Source organism: Xyrauchen texanus, chromosome 11, assembly GCF_025860055.1.
Source record: "Xyrauchen texanus isolate HMW12.3.18 chromosome 11, RBS_HiC_50CHRs, whole genome shotgun sequence".
NCBI classification, from domain to species: Eukaryota; Metazoa; Chordata; class Actinopteri; order Cypriniformes; family Catostomidae; genus Xyrauchen; species Xyrauchen texanus.
In genome coordinates, this window is record NC_068286.1 from 28,329,403 (window position 1) to 28,344,962 (window position 15,560).

The 15,560-nt window shown below is 39.3% G+C and overlaps 1 long non-coding RNA gene across 1 annotated transcript; it reads left to right on the forward strand.

Moving 5' to 3' along the window:
* Positions 1 to 6,477: 6,477 nt before the first annotated feature.
* Positions 6,478 to 14,681, forward strand: LOC127651415 (uncharacterized). The gene is made up of 6 exons (XR_007971579.1): positions 6,478 to 6,519; positions 6,677 to 6,743; positions 8,815 to 9,009; positions 10,169 to 10,579; positions 12,555 to 12,809; positions 14,281 to 14,681. It is a non-coding gene; the product is annotated as an uncharacterized LOC127651415 (long non-coding RNA).
* The last annotated feature ends 879 nt before the right edge of the window (positions 14,682 to 15,560 follow it).

Below are 15,560 nucleotides of genomic sequence, written 5' to 3' on the forward strand. Positions count from 1 at the left end.
TGTTCTGCTGAAGAAAGTCATACACATCGGGGATGGCAAAAGGGTGACTATAAGATGAGAGAATTAAAATGTTTGTGTGAGTTATTCCTTTAAAGCCCAATGTGGCCCCTGTACCAAACAACTGCTCTACCGCCTCTATTGTGCGGGACAGTGACCCTGCTTTTTTATTATGTTTTTTTTTTTTGCATTCTATGCATTGTTTTGAACATGCTTTCACAATGTCACGATCCCCTGTTGTCTGCCCCGTGTCTCGCTTGTCAATTGTCATGCACTACACTTCCCATGATTCCCGGCCCTAATCACTGCTAGCCCTGTGTCACTGTGCTCACCTGATTGTCGTTTGTCATCATCATGTCTCCTGTGTAGTTAACCCTGCTGTTTCTCCATTCCCCTGTCGATCGTTGATGTTTGTGGATACTTGTTTGTTTATATTATCCGTGCTCTCCGTAATGTTAATTCTGTCTGTGAACCCATTGGATGTCTTCTGTGTTTTTGTTTTATTTTCCCATTGTGGATATTTCCTTTGTTCCTGTTTTGTCTGTTTTCACGTTTTTCAATAGCAAGTAGATCCTCGCCCCTCGTCTGCCTTCACCTACACTCATAACACACAAACACCTATAAAATACCTTTTTTAATTATTTCTGGCAAACAGCCATAGAAGGGAATGTAAATTATGGTATGTGTGCTACATTTTTAAATTGCAGCATCAAGTTTTAATTTTAAAGGAGCATAGCTTTCGCAACTCAGTTGTCAATACTCACTACTCATGAATAGTTTTAAATGAACTCTTACTTGAGTAGTTTTTAGGACAGGTATTTTACTTTACTCAAACTACATTTTTTAAGATGTAACAGTACTTTTACTTGAGTATTATTTTTCAGTACTCTTTCCACCCAGAAGGGGAACCATGGTTTAGATAGCAACAACATATACAGTTGAAGTCCAAAGTTTTCATACACTTAGGTTTAAGTCATTAAAACAACCAGATTTTAACCACTCCAGATTACACATTAGCAAACTATAGTTTTGGTAAGTCATTTAGGACATCTATTTTGTGCATGACACAAGTCATTTTTCCCAAAAACTATTTACAGACAGATTGTTTCCCTTTTAATTGACTATATCAAAATTCCAGTGGGTCAGAAGTTTACATACACTAAGTTATCTGTGCCTTTAAACAGCTTGGTAAATTCCAGGCCTTTAGGTCAAGTCAAGTCAAGTCAATTTTTTTTTGTATACATTTTTCAAATTTGTATAGCGCCTTTCACAACACACATCGTTTCAAAGCAGCTTTACAGAATATCAGCATTAACAGACGATAAAACTGTAATGTCTATAAAGTCGATTAATCATCATTGTGTAATTTCGATAAAATACGATTTTTAATAGTGTTTAAAAATAATTAAATGATAATTGTATTAATAACCCCAGTGAGCAAGCTGTAGGCGACTGTGGCAAGGAACACAAAACTCCATAAGATGTTGATTAATGGAGAAAAATAACCTTGGGAGAAACCAGACTCACTGTGGGGGCCAGTTCCCCTCTGGCTAACATTTTGAATGTAATGTAAATATTAATTATGTATAGTTAAAATCATGGTTTAAAATTATTAAACTAAGTGTTAAGGGTCAGTGATTAAACATCGATTGTGTTTGAACTGTAAGATTAATGACCAAAGTCTTTGAAGTCCATCTTGATTAATTGCAGAAGTTCACATAGATGCAATTGTCCTTGTTAATTGGCTGATGAAGGCTTTTGTTGGCAATAGTTAGTCTATGCATTCCATTTCAAGATCGTAGTCCATCTATAGACCGAGGTGATGCAGGTTGGAGTTGGCATCATTTCATCCTCTGAAGTCCGTCATAATAGATTGAAGTGATGTTTAGCTGGCACCGGCATGGCACTTTAGGCAATTCGAAAATTGGCCTTGGAAAGGCTGTAGGGGATGTATTTTAAGGCCTACCTTTAAAATCAGTGCCTCTTTGCTTGACATCATGAGAATATCAAAAGAAATCAGCCAAGACCTCAGAAAAAGAATTGTGGACCTCCACAAGTCTGGTTCATCCATGGGAGCAATTTCCAAATTCCTGAATGTATCACGTTCATCTGTACAAACAATAGTAGACAAATAGAAACACCATGGGACCATGTAGCCTTCAAACAACTAAGAAAATATATACATTCTGTCTCCTAGAGATGAACGTAGTTTGGAGCGAAAAGTGCAAATCAATCCCAGAACAACAGCAAAGGACCTTGTGAAGAGGCAGACATGTATCTATATCCACAGTAAAACGAGTACTATATCGACATTACCTTAAAGGCTGCTCAGCAAGGAAGAATCCACTGCTCCAAAACCACCATAAAAAGCCAGACTACAGTTTGCAAGTGCACATGGGGACAAAGATCTTAATTTTTGGTCTGATGAATTAAAAATGTAACTATTTGGCCGTATTAGCCATCGTATTGTTTGGAGAAAAAGGGTGAGGCTTGCAAGCCAAAGAACACCATCCCAACCGCGAAGCATGGAGGTGGCAGCATAATGTTGTGAGGGTGCTTTGTGAGGGATTGGGGCACTTCATTAGGATCATGGCATCATGAGGAAGGACGATTATGTGGACACAGTGCATCTGGAAAGTATTCACAGCGCTTCACTTTTTCCATATTTTGTTATGTTCCAGCCTTATTCCAAAATGGATTAAATGTATTATTGTCCTCAAAATTCTACAAACAATACCCCATAATGACATCATGAAAGAAGTTTGTTTGAAATCTTTGCAAATTTTAAAAAAATCACATGTACATAAGTATTCACAGCCTTTGCTCAATACTTTGTTAAAGCACCTTTGGCACCAATTATAGCCTCAAGTCTTTTTGTGTATGATGCTACAAGCTTGGCACACCTATTTTTGGGCAGTTTCTCCCATTCTTCTTTGCAAGACCTCTCAAGCTCCAACTGGTTGGATCGGGAGCGTCGGTGCACAGCCATTTTCAGATCTCTCCAGAGATGTTCATTCGGGTTCAAGTCTGGGTATATTAAAGCAAAATCTAAAGACATAAGCCAGGCAATTAAAGCTTGGTCGTAAATGGGTCTTCCAAATGGACAATGCATACCTCCAAAGTTGTGGCAAAATGGCTTGAGGACAGCAAAGTCATGGTATTGGAGTGGCCATCACAAAGCCCTGACCTCAATCCGATAGATCATTTGTGGGCAGAACTGAAAGTGTGCGAGCAACTTATTGTGAGAAGCTTGTGGATGGCTACCCAAAACATTTGACCCAAGTTAAACAATTTAAAGGCAATGCTTCCGGATACTAACAAATTGTATGTAAACTTCTGACCCACTGGGAATGTGATGAATAAACACTGAAATAAATAATTCTCTCTACATTTATTCTGACATTTAACATTTTTAAAATAAAGACGTGATCCTAACTGACCTAAGACAGGGAATGTTTTCTACGATTGAATGTCAGGAACTGTGAAAAACTGAGTTTAAATGTACTTGGTTAAGGTGTATGTAAATGTCTCGGTTACTGACAAAACCTCCATTCCCTGATGGAGGCAACAAGACATTGTGTCAATGAGTTCACACTAGGGGTCGCTCCTGCGGAGCCCAGACATCTCTGATCTTGAGAAAAGGCCAATGAGGATTGGCGTGTGGAATTTGCATGCCACTCCCCCAGACATACATTTGACCCAACCTTGACAAATATTATAAGTGGACTTCAGGGAAAATATAAAAAAATGGTACAAAAGTGTACAGTATGTCCCCTTAAAATGCACATACTCTAAGTTCTGACGGTAAACATGAAAGGTTATGCACTGAGGGAAGGTCTGTGCTAAAAGGAAGGTATACGGGTGACGCTGCAAATACACATCAGGTATCGCACTGAGGAGCCGAGCCAAAGACCCGGCGCTTTCAGCGGTTGGTTCAGTGTTGTTGCCGGAGGGACACAACATCTCGTTCCCTCCATCAGGGAATGGAGGTTATGTCAGTAACCGAGACATTCCCCGTCTGTCACTCACTCGACGTTGTGTCGATGAGTTGACACTAGGGGTCCCAATGGAAAACGCCACAAGAGCTGAACCGAGTTACGCAGACTGGCGATGCGAGACAGGCAGACCTCTGTGTGCTTCGTAGCCAGCGCAGCAAGCCGTCGCATAACTACCCCAAACACACTGGCAGGCATGAAGCGGTCCCCTGCACCTAGGGGAACGGCTAACTACTCAGACATATAAGGACTAGCTGGCCCAGCCAAGGCCTTCTCTCTATTATTCAAAGTACAGTATATTGTGGGCACTCCACAGTGATAAGCTAATCATAACAGAAGTTGTTTACATATCAAATTCTTAAAGGTACAGTAACAAAAACAGCAAAAAAATGCATGTTAATTTTCGTGGGTTGCGTGAAAAAAAAACTGCATGAAAAACTAAATTCCAACTATTTTTGTTGAAAGAAACCTTGACAAATATTATAAGTGGACTTCAGGGAAAATATAAAAAAAATGGTACAAAAGTGTACAGTATGTCCCCTTAAAATGCACATACTCTAAGTTCTGACGGTAAACATGAAAGGTTATGCACTGAGGGAAGGTCTGTGCTAAAAGGAAGGTCAGTCGTGAGGTGTTAAGTCAGACTGTTTTTGGGTAAGAGGTAGCCGGGCAATGATTCTCCATGCATGACCTAATGGATATACAGAAGCATGCATGCATGTATACTCATGGAAACTGATCCCCTTGCCAAATCAGCCAGTTGTGGATGATTAGAGAATATATATATATATATATATATATATATATATATATATATATATATATATATATATATATTTTATTTATTTATTTATTATTTTTATTATTCAGTAACAAACAGCACAGGTCATAGTGACACTCGCAGCACTGTATATAAAACATAAGGCATCCTAGATTAACTTCTGATAGACAAGTTCCCATTAATTAGTTACATTTGTTAATAGACGTGCAAGTTCTGACAGATGTTTTCTGTAAAACTTTACAATAAGGTTCTTGACATTAGTAAGTGCATTAAAGGAAAATTACGGATTCAATAGAAATTAAGCTCAATCGACAGCATTTGTGGCATAATATTGATTACCACCAAAAATTTCAGTTCATTTCCAGTTTCAGTAAGGCACTTACAATAGAAGTGAAACGTTTCAAAAGTTTAGCCACAAGACATAAACAATATGCTTGTAAATGTGATTGTAGTGTGATAAACAGCACATACTAACATGCCAAAAAAACAGGGGACAAAAGACAGATTTCGATTTTTGGCGAGACCCAGGTCAATAAAGTTACCTGCAGCCCCAGAATCTACAATGGCAGATACATGATGTTCATTATTTAACACATGCAAGGTACCAGAAACTTCAAACTGTTCGATATGGGGGACATAGGGGGACAAGTAGAGCAGGCAGCCAGTAAATGTCCTGACTGTCCGCAGTAGATTCATAATCTCTCCCAGAGACGGCGGCTTTGTTCTTCAGAGAGAGAAGAAAGACCCACTTGCATGGACTCGTGATAATGACTGGACGACAGGCTTTGATCAGTTTATCCAAGAAAATGGCTAATTTTATGAATTCATCAAGTGATCATCCCTCATCACATGCTAGTTCAGCTTGAAGATCAGGATTTAACCCCTGGTGAAACAACAGTTTCAAAGTGTCCTCTACCCACACAGTTTGCACTGCTAGCATGAGAAAGGATAAAGAGAATTCAGCAGCAGAACTCTTCCCCTGTTTTAAACACAATAAAAGTTCAACCGGGTCCTTACCAATCTCAGAGTGTTCAAAAACCTCCCGTAAATGAGCTAGGAAGTGAGACAAAGAGCATTTTAAAAGGTTCTCACAACTCCATACTGCAGTAGCCCAGTCTAGTGCCTTTCCTGACAGCAGTGATACAATAAAGGAAACATGAGCTTCATCATTGGGATACATTTGAGGTAGTTGAGAGAGAAAAGGCTCACATTGCAAGAGAAATCCACAACACTGGGTGATCCGTCAAACTTCTCAGGAAGCGAGAGTCGAGGATTAACAACAGCTGTAGAGTGTGATGTGCTGCTGGCAGAGTTGCTAGTGGAAACCCCCAATGGAGATACTTGCGGTTTTGGCTGCACGGATTTAAAGAGTTCTTCCGTGATAGAGGTGAGCATGTGTAACTGGTGTAATTTATTCATTAATTGTTTTGACTTTTGTGTTTTTTTTTTCTTTTGTATTTGTATTATTTTCAAATATATTGTCTGTATTTATGTTCAAATCTCAGTTATGTCTTGTTATTAGAAGAATTTATTGAACTTAACAAAATTTTGTTCCCGTTATTGTACATCAGTTAAAAGAAAATAATGTTATAGTAGCAAAACTTTTCTTCGGGTGTTGGTTTGGGGAGGGAGCGTCATCAGTGGAACACCTCTAGGGTTTTCCTTGTGCGGCATGCGATAGCCTCAGTTTACCTATGTGCGAGGCTGATGAGCATATGCACTGTTGCTTTTCTCTGTGAATCTCTGGTAAGATGATGTTTATTGTCTAAATATATACTGATTGCTCAATAAGTGTGATTTAAGTGATGGCAGAATTTGATCATGTTAGTGGTGATGTGTTTAATTGTAATTTTATTTTTATGAAATTCATCATAGCGCTAACTAATTAGCATCTTATGCTCAGTGTGTATTTGGAAGAGAGAGAAAAGCTGATGCCCTGTTGATCCACTGATGATCTTTCATTGTTACAGGTATGTTGGTTAATTGGTTATGCTTTATAAAAAAAAGAGATCTGGTTGAATGTATATGAGCGTATATTGTACGTAGAGTGTTATAAGGGGATAATTGTATTTAATGATTCATCCTGTGTGTGACGCACGTGGTGCGGCCTGCATGTAGAATCGTGTTAAATATATAAAATGTTTAATTTGGATTTATGTATATGAATAGTATTATTATTGTTTATTTGTTTCATTATAGTATGCTATAACGTATAAATATTTGAATAAATGCATATGTTAATGTAATCTAGGATATAAAATATTGTAATGTATTATAAACTATGTGTCATGAACGCCGAGATAGGCGCCTCCTCAACCGGCCATCGGAGATCTGAATCACCCGAATATTGACTCTGACACTACAATTCCCATAAACCCACATACCTGGTCTAATTGCACTACAGCTGTTCCCTATCTCTGCCTCTCTATTTAAACCCTGCCCATTGTTTCACTCATTGTGAAGTCATGTTTGCCCCGGCTACATCTGATCTGCTGTGTACCAACCTTGCCCTGTTTATCTGACCACGTTTGTTTGCCACCTGCCTTCATTGAACTCTCGCCTGTCACTCGTATATTGTTGTTTGCTGCCTGCTCTGATCTTCTGCCTGTTTGACATCGACTCTGCCTGCCTACATTTACCCTGTTTGCCTGTTGCTTGACCCTTGCCTGTTATAACCTGCGATTCTCAATAAACTGCTTATGGATCCCAACTTACCCGAGTCTTCGTTACACTATGAAATGTATTAATAAGAATATTAATGTGATGTTACATAAGGAAGACAAGAAATTTAAATATTGTAATATATATTGGTATATTATAGTTAATATTTTATTTACATGTTTTTTTTTTTTTTTTTTTTTAAAACAGGCATGTGATGAGCATATGCACTGTTGCTTTTCTCTGTGAATCTCTGTGTGTATTTGGAAGAGAGAGAAAGCTGATGCCCTGTTTATCCACTGATGAACTTTCATTGTTACAGATTAAACAGGAGCACTAGATCTCATCAAGTGGTTGTGTGGTCTTTGTGTGTGAGGGTGTCTGATCCAGACATGCTACACTTGCACAGCTGCTGATGGTGACTTGTAAGCATTGTTTTTGTGCATTGTGTAAGCAAAGTCTTCTGTAGCTAAGATGCTGGGGCGGTAATGTTAAGATCCATATGCAGTTTAATAAAAGTATAAACAGTACAACAAAGTAGCAAATCAAAGGAGCAGGCAAGTGTTCGGTACACAGGAAGACAGCCCAAGTAAGGCAAACCAAGTAAATTCGAGAGACAGATGTGTAAACCAGTAAACAGCCAATAGGTCCAAAATTACACAAGCAGGCTGGGAAATACGTTGAACAAGCAGGAATCAAAACACAGGGAAAACAGTAATTGAAAATAATGCTCAGAATTGCATACTAGACAGAACAAGACTTCACACTGAATGTGTGTAAGCAGGGAACTAAAATAGACAGAGATAATGTGAAAAGGGTGGGTGAGTAGTCAGTCTGAGTGGAGGGTTATGGGACATGTAGTTTGTGAAGGAAGGGTTAGTACTCTGGAGATGGCTACCTCTGGCGGCATTCAGAAGAGATAGCAGGCACTGCCGGTGTAACAATACCTTTCAAAATTGGCCAAATTCACTTCCATTGTAAGTGCCTCACTGTAACCTAAATCTTTGCCTTTTTTTTAAGAAAAGGAGGAATGAGTCAAAATCAACATTATGCCACAAATGGTGCCGATTGAGCTTAACTTGTATTGAACACTGAATATTCTTTAAGTGTCATAAACTAACAATAAACTGTCACAGGTTTGGAGGAAGGACCTAAATGCAGGAGGTGAATTTATGTTTTAGTAAACAAAGAAAAACAAAATAAAAACAGAAAACTGTAATGATCCATAACCGAACAAAAAGGTAGACAAAAATAAACAATAGCAAACCAAATATAATCTGGAACTCATTGGAACAGACTGACTAGACAAGGAAACAAACAAAACAACGATCTGCCAGGGCAGACGAGGCAAAGGAACTAAATAAAAAAAAACATTGATGACAGGTGCCGTGAGCAGCGTGAATCAGCACTGCCATGACTACGCTGACTGCTCTGCTGAGCAGCACCTGTGAGAAACAGAGAGAGGAAAACACAAGCACGTGGCACAACCTGACAGATGGGCAGAGGAGACTGTCACAATCCTGCCGCAAACAAAAATAAAACGAGACCAAAGTAGCAGGATCATGACATAAACACTTGGTGAGTGTTAATTTTTGTTTTCTTAAAAGAGGAACAGAATGCATTAAAACTTAATGTACTTCATTATGAAAAGAAGAAAAAAAACTATGCTAATTAAAGGAAAATTTAAGTCAATTGCTAGTAAGTAAACTGAAAACTATATAAAATCAATCACAATTAATAACTTTTATTCTAATAACAGCCTTAGGCTATGCAGTAATACAAAGTGTTTACCAAACAAAACCCCTACTCAAAGTTATCTGTGTCATAATATTCTGTGAACAAATGGTTGCCATTCAGTCTATAGTGTAACCCATGAGGGCATTACATAACAGGGCCGTTACTCATTCCTGACAGTGCGGCATGGCTTCATATTATCCTTTATATATTCATATATTTAATGTGCTGAACGATGGCATCACTCAGCTCAACATCACACAAGTGTGGAAACTTTGTAGTTTGTAATTTTGAAAGTTCTGATGAAACATTAAAGAGCACCTCTGGTTTTGAGAGATGGTTTAATGATGCATGTCAACAGGACATCTTCACTTCTAGTTAGTAAAAAAGTTTGCTAAATGATGTACTCATTGAAGTTGTACTTGCACGCCTCCCTGGAAACAGTGTTTGATTATTCATAATCATGCCAAACATCCTCTGCTGTCAGTATAAACAGTAAGAAAAATAAAATATAAATGTTTCTTGATATATATATATATATATATATATAACCTCTGTGACACATGCTGCATCGTGTTAAAGTTATTTGAGCTGTTTTATGTCAAAAATTTTATTGAAAACCGTATTTCTGCATTAGAACAACGCATAACTTGGAGAAATGTTATGTCCATATTTTCAAAATAGCATACTACCACACTATTCATAATTCTAAATTTGCCTAAATTTGCAGTATTCACATTGCACTGAATACTGCTTCTCAGAATGCAATGCATTCAACTTAACCTGCTATTTCCAGTGTGATGAATGAACTGGAATTAATGTTAGCTGTTATTTTTTTCATCCTTTTTTTATGCAGTTTTTGACTGGACTGTTCAGAAGTTTTATCAAAAATGCAAAATAGCCAATTTTAATCATGAGTTGGTAACTGGACACCTTTAAGTTAATTAGTTGTGCAACAAGGTCATATGACAACAATGTATCATAATTTTTAATGTTTAACTAGATAAAGGGTGTCAGGACAAACCAGGAGAGGCTCAACAAAGGCAAGCGGAGCAGGAGAGGCTTGAGGGGTGGAGCCATGGAAGGCAGAGCTGTGGGAGGCTCGAGGGGCGGAACCAAGGAAGGCAGAGCCGTGAGAGGCTCGACCAGAGCTGGCAGAGACTGGGGAACGACCTCCGTGTTCGTGAGCATGAGCAGAGACTGGGTAGAAGGTGTCCTTTTCCTTCTCCGTGTCTGGATAGCTGGGAGCATAGTTACGGGAGCGGGCGAGGCTACAGGCATGAGTGCTGGCTCGTTGGCCGTGGCAGGCGTGAGTGCTGGCTTATTGGCCATGGCAGGCATGGATCAAGGAGCCGTGGCAGGCGTGGAGCAAGGAGCCGTGGCAGGATCTGGACAGCCGCTAGGTCCATGCTGGGTCAGTTCCTCTGTAATTAATGGTTGCTGAGATGTAGGATCTATGTGCTGGCTTTAATAAAAATGATACAGTCAAACAACAAATGGTATTTCAAAACAACAACAAACAAGAACTGACAAGGGAATGCAAAAAATAAAGGGTATTTATACAAAGCTAATAAGGGAATGGAAATCAGGTGAGAACAATCTGGAACAGATGTCAGTGATGAAGGCAGTGCATGCTGTGTAACGTAGTCCGGGGGAAACACTTCAAAAAAGAGTCCTGGGAAACACGATGGAGACAGACTGTGACAATTATGCAGGAAATACAGCAAGACAAACAGCCAGCTAGATAGATTATCAGACAGACTGTTACATAGATGCATGGATGGATGGATGGGGAGAGAGAGAGAGAGAGAGAGAGAGAATTAGAATTTGAAAATCCTTTATTACAATTGTTAAAATATTACATTAAAAAAGTATAAAAAAATCATCTTAAAAGGTATTCAAACCGTAAATTATCTTCAACAATTATACACAAAATCCCTTTATAACACCATATAATCTCAAAAGTAATAAGATCATTCACAGTCTTATAATAATGAAAGTCAATTAAAATCCTAGATTTTACAAGGTAAAAAAAATAAATAAATTTACATTCTCATTTGCATCTCGTTCAACCTTAATTTTCCTTGTAATGTAAATTGCCATTTTGGCTTGACCCAATAAAAAAATTAAACATCTGGCACTGGAAATGATGCTTTCGATTGAATTTAAACCCACAAATAAACACTTCCATTGAGAATATTTCTTCACAACGAATAAAAATACTCTCTAAAACATTAAATAATGGTTTCAACCTATTACACTCCATAAAAGCATGAAACACAGTTTCCCTTTGTGGACAGAAAGGACACTCATTGCTGACATCAAAATTTATGACTGACAAAAAAGCATTAACTGCAATGGCACCATGTAGAATTCATGTAGAATTCTCCAAAAGTCCCCAACTTTCTTAGGTAAAGGGGATTTGTATACAGCTCTCCACTATGGTCTCTTATCTTCCCCCAATCGAAGCACAGTATGCCAAGGAGTATCACTCCTATTATCTAAAGACTTCTTGTTTAAAGATATGACACAACCTTCATACAACAATTTTCCAGAGGACGGAATTGAACCAATTATTATTAAATTGTTAGAGTGTAACAATACACCTCCAAGATTAGGTAATACAGACAAGTTAGGAAAATAACCATCACAGTTTGGAGTAATTAATCCTAACGTCTCGGTTACTGACGTAACCTCCGTTCCCTGATGGAGGGAACGAGAAGTTGTGTCGCTGAGTTGACACTAGGGGTCGCTCCTGAGGAGCACGGCCATCTCTGATTTTGAGAAAAGGCCAATGAGAATTGGCGTGTGGAATTTGCATGCCACTCCCCCGGACATACGGGTATAAAAGGAGTGACACTGCAAATACACATCAGGTATCGCACTGAGGAGCCGAGCCAAAGACCCGGCGCTTTCAGCGGATGGTTCAGTATTGTGGCTAGCGGGAACACAACATCTCGTTCCCTCCATCAGGGAATGGAGGTTACGTCAGTAACCGAGACGTTCCCCATCTGTCACTCAGTCGACGTTGTGTCGCTGAGTTGACACTAGGGGTCCCATGGAAAACACCACAGAGCTGAACCGAGTTACGCAGACAAGCGGTGCAAGACGGGCAAACCTCTGTGTGCCTCGTAGCCAGCGCAGCAAGCCGTCGCATAACTACCCCCAACACACTGGCAGGCATGAAGTGGTTCCCTGCACCTAGGGGGAACAGCTAACTGTTCAGGAGTATAAGGACTGGCTGGCCCATACTGTACATACAAATATAAACCACTAACCCAATAAACCACTAAAATGCACTAACCCTTAAGCACTGCATCATTTCAACTCTATCAGTAAAAGTTTTGAATTGATGACATTTTTCTTCTTCTTTTGCCTGCTCCCGTTAGGGGTCGCCGCAGCAGACCATCCGTGAGCAGGATATTTGACTTGGCACAGGTTTTGTGCCAGATGCCCTTACTGCCACAACAATTCAGGTGCAGGTGTGTTTCCTCAATGCCTCCTCCTCGTCACACCGGAGCACCCAGAGGAAACCCACATGAACACAAGGAGAACTTTGAGCCCAGTTGAGCCGGGACTTGAACCTGGGACCTTCTTGCTGAAAAGTTTTTGGTTGTAAATGCAATGACAGTTGCAGCTTCCCGGTGGGTGCCGTGAAATGATTGCACTTCATGTTGTAAACTTTGAGTGTTGAGATGAACAATGCAATTAAAATTCAGTGATTCACACAGTTGCTCAAATTACAGGAAAAATAGGGCCTCTTGACCTGACATTTACTTTACTACAAATAGATTTAAATTGAATAAAAATATATATCTCAGTTTATACACGTAACATTACTCTAATAGTGGATTGAAGAAAATAAAATAATTATCCATATAATGTTTTAATAATTTAATTTGGCTGTTAAAAAATATAGTATTTATGCATATATTATAATATTTTATTTATTTTGGCTATAATACAATGAAAATATAAAATGTAATTATTTAATATTGCAAGCAACATATTGTCTTTATAATATTGCACTTGCTTTGTTTCTCAAACAGTATGGATCTCGATACATTAAACGTACTGTATTTTATAGCCATTCAAATTCAGGAAGGGGATCCTTTGCAGTGGGTATCATATTTGGGGCTCCTTTGTAGCAAAATGTTTGAATATCCCAGGTCTGGGTCATATTTTCCTTTGCCTTGTGTAGTTCTGATTATGCATTTTAAGGATGAGGGCATGTCACACAAACTGCCCATGTTAGCATCAGCACCATTTTACTACCCTCTTCCAAATGCCATTTATATAAGCTACAAACACGTCTTTATTCAGTTCCCGTATTTTTATTTTTATTTATTTTTTGCATTCTTTCCCTCTCCACGAGGAGCATTGCTGATCGCCGTGACAGAAATTGACAGGTGAGGTGTGGATAGCATGCTGCAGTCTGGTAGATGTCGTGAGGGAGAATGATTGAGTTTCACCGCTCTCTGAAAATCACGTTCAAGTTACTAACACGCTGCCAATTGCAGCATGCTTAATCTCCCCTGGCAGGCAGCTCAACCGTTTAGAACACTTATCTGCATGAGTGGGTGGCCTGACTCTGAGAAATGGACAAAGCTCGGGGAAGTAGTTGTTCCAGGATGTACAGCGAGTTTGTGGGTCACAGAATAGCTTCGATCTTTAGTGTGACAGAGGGCAGCAGGTTCAGTACGGTTACCACCTTTGTCCTGTCCAGACACACTTTGAGTACTCTCTGAAGGTAGTTTGCTCTGGCAGAATTCCCAGCAATGCTCAAAACAAAGGTAACTGGTGCTTGTTTTGTGCTCCCACGGAAGCTCGAACAAACAGAACTTGATGTTTGTGTTGGCTGTTCTGGGGCAGCTTGCCCTAAATATCCAATCTTGTTACATTAAGACACAACATTTCCAGGTCTTTCATTGTTTCTTTGTTAATTTTTGCCTGTTTTGTCTTGTCCAGTAATCTTTTATTTTCTGTCATCCATCAGAGGGTGGAGGAGTGGTCGAGGACCAGGCGATGGCATGTCTGGGAACTGGCAAGCAATTGTTTTTGTCTCTCCTCTCTCTCTTTCCCTCTCCTCGTTCCCTCCCCTTGTCTCCCTCCCAGGTCACAAGGAAGGCGGGGAAAGCCTACCAGCAGAAAGGGGGACGCACGTCATGCCGGGGGCAAAGGAGGAAGGAGTGTGATGAGGAGGATGGCGGGGCCGGGTCGTGACTACGCATGCCCAGCCCTCAACTGGGCTAATCAGCCGAGGAGAGGGATAAGGGCAGCCGGGTGCATCCACGCACAACTCACTACGTCCCTCACCGAGAGTGAGAACCACATTATAGCGATCATGAGGAGGTTACCCCATAAGACTCTACCCTCCCTAGCAACCAGTCCAATTTGATTGCTTAGGAGACCTGGCTGTAGTCACTCAACCTGCCCTGGCAAACTCATGACTCCAGGGGTGGTAGTCAGCGTTAATAAATCACTGAGCTACCCAGGCCCCACCCGTCAAATCTTAAGGTTTATGTTTGAGCACCAGAAAGTCAGAAAACCTGAAGTAATGATGCTTGAGCGCCGGCTTATATACACCTAATGCACACCTAAAGGTGCAAGGCTCAAACATCATTGCCACTCAGAAGATTGCTGTTATTTTACAAAGGTTTCAATTAGGTCATAGAGGAAAGTACTTTCGAGGAAAGAACTGAACTCACATGCGTATCAGGGGACGATATGAGTATAAACATGATTTTAGTGTGATAAAATAACTTAAAAACCTTTTCTGTGTAAGGTTATAGACAATTTTACAACTTTGTTGCCATGATGATGTAATGTCAGTTCATTGAATTTTATTTAATGGATAATTTTGAATAACGCAATTAATCTATGTATGAGGGATTGAAACTTGAAATTTGCTCAAGTCTCCAACTTCTGAGATGTTTCACTTTAGTAAAAAGACTCCAGTAATCTCACATGTGTCTCCTCTAGAGTTTCAGAAGAGATCTTAACTGTCTAATGTGCCCAGATTTGCCAAGATAACAAAGTCTGTAATAAAAAGGCAAAGTTCAATTCAAATTTATTTATAAAGCCCAGTAAAACAACAAGAGTTGACCAATGTGCAATGTGACCACCAGCCGATTAATACAAAGAGAAATTTTCAATAAAATATTATTTAAAATACACAAATGGAATATACAACTTCTAAGGTTGGTTAAAGCCAGGGAGAAAAAAGTTCTCAAGAATTCTAAAGAACTCAAATTCTCCCACAAGCAAATTAGAGTTTTATAGCTCTAAATTCTTAATGTACTGTATGTCAATGATTTGGGTCAATTTTAATTTATGCTAAAGAATTGTAAGGGAGAAACATCTTCAAAAATACTAGAGCAATACCATATTACTAA